Consider the following 4,667-nt stretch of genomic DNA (forward strand, 5'->3'; position numbering starts at 1 on the left):
ATGAGGAACACGTGGTTGGTGTCAAGCTGAACTTTGAAAAGTTGATTGATCAAAAAACATAAACTGAAATTGAACTTGATTTATAAACAATTACTAAAAAAATTAAAGATGATCACACCCGGGTTTCATGTTTAGAAGCACAATGTACAACCTAATTAATTTATCAAGTTGAAACCCACATAGACAAAGCATGTTACTTGATTAGGTTCAGGATATAGATGTATCTATATCATCATGTTACAGTTTACAAAGTTTTTATTATCTTCTGAAACCAAATTAACAAGCATACATTTATAGATTTTAGGGTTTAAAACTACAAAATAAAATATTTAAGTTTATTTAACAAAGAGTGAGGCCTCTCCAGTAGCAGAACGAGATCTTTTTAGTAAGAGTCATTGTCTTCTTTTTTTTAAAAGAAATACAACTACAACTAAGTGTCAACACATTTTTTCTTAAAAAAATCTTAACTTTTATATAAGTTGGCGCATTCCCTTACATGGAAGGTCAATGCACCCTCCCCAAGTTGCGCGGTTGCAACCCTGGCCCCATTACTCCCACAGTTAAATCATTCTACCTAAACGGTGACAAAAAACCAATGGCCTACATGACTAAATAAAAAACACGTGTCTTCATAAATGAACAAAAACAAGACTAAAAAGTATATGTTTCTTGGCCCATTAGGAATGAACGTATGGTTTTCATTATAGTGATAACTTCACCAAAATTCTATGCCACATATTTAAACGTCACCTTGGAAACTTATATAAACCCAGATTATGAATAGTGTAATTATATTGGCCATTAAAATGTTCCAAGTTCTTACTATTATGCCTCCCCCATCCTCTTCGCCTGTTACCACTTCTCCTTCTCCTTCTCCCGATTTTTATGATTATGATTCTGATTCTGATTCTCCCACTTCTTATCCTGAATATAATTTTGGTGATATTTACACAAATAGTTCTCCTCCAGCTGGCCTTATTATTGTTATTATAATAGTTATTGTGATTGGCGTTATTTATCTAATTGGTAAGTTTAATTGTACCAAGTAAAAAAACCCGAGGGACCATGCTCATTTATAACTTAAATTCAAGTTGATTCTAGATATTAATGATATGCCTTTCAATTTGTACAGTAACAGCAAAAGCAATGTCGAAAGAGAATGCGAAGGCAATAGAGAAGGACGATTCTCGATTTATTACCATCGCCATGGCCCGGTTCCTTGATGACATGGAAAGGGAAAAGCCCATCCGGTTCACCTCTCAACAACTAAGAATAGCCATAGATAACTTCAGCATTAGGTTGGGTTCAGGCGGGTTCGGGATAGTATACAAGGGAATCATCAGCAACAACAAGCCGATAGCAGTCAAAGTACTAAATGGAACCTCTAACAAGCGAACAGAGGAACAATTCATGGCAGAAGTGAGTACTATGGGAAGAACCCATCACTTTAATCTTGTTAGGCTTTATGGTTTTTGCATTGAATCAAGTTTAATAGCTCTTGTATATGAGTTCATGGCTAATGGCTCGTTAGATAATCATCTGTTTAAAGTGAAGAAAGAGGATATGCTAGGTTTGACAAACTTCATGAAATTGCAATGGGAACTGCAAGAGGCATCACATACTTGCATGAAGAATGTGCTCAAAGAATAGTCCACTACGATATTAAACCAGGAAACATATTACTTGATTCAAATTTTTGTGCAAAAGTTGCCGATTTTGGTTTGGCCAAACTTTGCAATAGGGATAATACCCACATAACCATGACAGGGGGACGGGGTACCCCGGGTTATGCTGCTCCCGAGCTGTGGATGCCTCTTCAAGTTACACACAAATGTGATGTTTATAGTTTTGGAATGCTCCTTTTTGAGATCATTGGCAGAAGGAGGAACATGGACTTGACTCTCGGTTATAGCCAACAATGGTTCCCAATTTGGGCGTGGGGCAAATACGAAAAGAAACAAATGAAAGATTTGATGATAGTTTGTGGGATTGAAGAGAAGGATCAAGAAGTGGTGGAGAGGATGCTAAAGGTGGCTCTTTGTTGTGTTCAGTATAGTCCCAGGACTAGGCCAGTGATGAGCCTCATTGTTAAAATGTTGGAGGGTGTGTTAGTGGTCCCTGAGCCTTCAAATCCATTCACACATTTGTTTACACGGACTAATGAGCCGAATAATTCTTTGGCTCAAATGGCGTGGAATGTCAATGTTTCAGATTGGTCTTCGTCTGAAGTTATAACAAGATCAGTTGTAGTCACAGAGACACAACTTATGAGGAAATATGAGATTACAGTGGCATCCGAATAACCATGAAAAACATTTTGAAAATAAAAGCCACTTGTGGTAAAGTTGTAATGATATTTTTGGATCGATCTTTAGTTTCATTTACGTCTTGTGTGATGCACGAATTTCAGGTTTTTTTTTCTCTATGGATTCTTTTTACTCTAACGTAATACTTTTCCACATTAAAGATTCCTCTGCACTAGAGATGGGCAAAAAAACCGGTTGGTGAACCGGTTCACCGGTTTAAACCGAAAACCGGTTTTTACAAAAACCGGTTATTTAAAAACCGGTTTGACCGGTTTAGTAACCGCCGGTTCGTATATCGGTTACAAGTTCTAGAGAAAAAACCGGTTACTGAACCGGTTATGGAAAAAACCGGTTAATTTTAAAACCGGTTATTATGAAAAAAACCGGTTATTAACCGGTTATTTAAAAAAAAAACCGGTTAATTCAAAAAAACCGGTTATTAACCGGTTCTAACCGGTCCTAACCGGTTAGACCGGTCCGAGTTTTGCACCAAAAAAACCGGTTAATAAACCGGTCCGGTTATTTAAAAACCGGTTTTTTTCCAGGCCAAGAAAAACCGGTCCGGTTATTAACCGAACCGGTTTTTTAAAAAAATCCGATTTGTGCACCTCTACTCTGCACCAGTCAAGTATATTTATTGCCTTACAGATTGTAATATTGTCAAACTTGGCCAAAAGAAGAATTTCCTAAGGTTTAATTACCATAAACTTTTGACTTTTGTATTCTTGAAATCTCAACACTAGTAAAAAGAAATTTATTTACAGTGATTTAGTTTTTTTATTTATTTAAAACAGTTTGAAAAATAGACATTTAATGCGGTTCGTAAACCACTTTAAAAAATAAAGCAGTTTGTAAACCGCTTGAAAAACATAAAGACCTGTTTTAACTATTGCAAACTGGAAAGGCTCTAAATATGTCATTGCGAAATTTAACTTATAACTGGCCTGATTGTATAAAATAAAAAAATAAGAAAATAAAACATTTCACACAAAATAAAGACTCAAACAAACGCTTAACTGTTGTGAACCACCGATAATTTTGTATGACACCTTTTTCATTTTTTCAAATCAGTAAGTGAGGATTGTCTTTTCAAATAGTGAAGTTTGGTGTAATATAAATACTACATGAATGTACGAGTAATATCATCCAATAATATCCATTCTAATATATATATATATATATATATATATATATATTTGTTACCATCATCTCCAAGTTTTTTTAATCTCATTACTAACTTGTTATAATATTAAAATTATAACGCGTTATCAACACGAGCCGCTTATCCTAATCAAGAAAGGTAATATGCACAAAGGTATCCACACAAGCATCATAAACACTTCTGTAATTATGTAAATTGGAAAAATATATAAGCATATACATATACTACGTAAGGGGATGGTTCAAGAGAGAAATGATATTATTTGAAGAAATGAATATGAACCACTAGTTTTGTTTTAAGTTTTAAATGCTTAAAACTAAATAAAGAAAGTATTAATCATTCTCTTTCTTGAATTAATATAACTAATAAATCATAATACTTATCTACTTAATTAATATAACTAATTAAATTATTATAATTGGAAAATATTAAGAACTCATTTATTTTTATAACTTATTTTTTGTGCCTTGAATTTTTATCCTACACAAGTATAATTTATTCATACATTAAAATTTCTTTCTATTCAAAATTAATTTCTTCCAACTCAATATATTAATATCCATCAAAACATACTTATATTATAATGAATAATACGAAAAAACTATTTTATATGTGTCTGCATTAAAATTCAACAAAAAACATACAACCTACACAAAAACGTATACATTTGTTTTAAAAATAAGACAACATATAACCTACACACGAAAAACATATAACCTACACACAAAATTTATCATCAATGAAATACACATGCACACGAAAACATATAACCTACACACGAAAAACATATAACCTACACACGAAAATTTTATCTTACACAAATATAATTTATTCATACATTAATTTCTTTTTATTCAAAATCAATTTCTTCAAACTCAACATATCAATATCCATCAACACGTAGTTACATTTTGATGAATAATACAAAAAACTATCTTACACATGTTTGCATTAAATGTCAATAAAAAATATACAATCTACACAAAAACATATAACTTACACTTGTTTTAAGAATAAAAAAACATATAACCTACATACGAAAAACATACAACCTACGCATGTGTAGGATATGTGTATCTTTGTGTAGTTTATCGCTCAAAACAAGTGTAGGTTATATAACTTTGTGTATGTTGTATATTTATTGTTACATTTAATGGACACATTTATATGATATTTGTTTTTATTATTATTTATGACAA

The 4,667-nt window shown here is 32.4% G+C and overlaps 1 pseudogene across 1 annotated transcript; it reads left to right on the forward strand.

The window, feature by feature from the left end:
• The first annotated feature begins 895 nt into the window (after positions 1–895).
• On the forward strand, positions 896–2,386 carry LOC143634966 (G-type lectin S-receptor-like serine/threonine-protein kinase At1g34300 pseudogene; annotated as a pseudogene). The gene is made up of 2 exons (XR_013153969.1): positions 896–1,026; positions 1,133–2,386. The product of XR_013153969.1 is annotated as a G-type lectin S-receptor-like serine/threonine-protein kinase At1g34300 pseudogene (transcript).
• Positions 2,387–4,667: the final 2,281 nt, after the last annotated feature.

The sequence above is a fragment of the Bidens hawaiensis genome, unplaced genomic scaffold (genome assembly GCF_021521415.1).
Source record: "Bidens hawaiensis isolate Kalapana, Puna unplaced genomic scaffold, B.hawaiensis_p1.1 tig00007310_1, whole genome shotgun sequence".
NCBI classification, from domain to species: Eukaryota; Viridiplantae; Streptophyta; class Magnoliopsida; order Asterales; family Asteraceae; genus Bidens; species Bidens hawaiensis.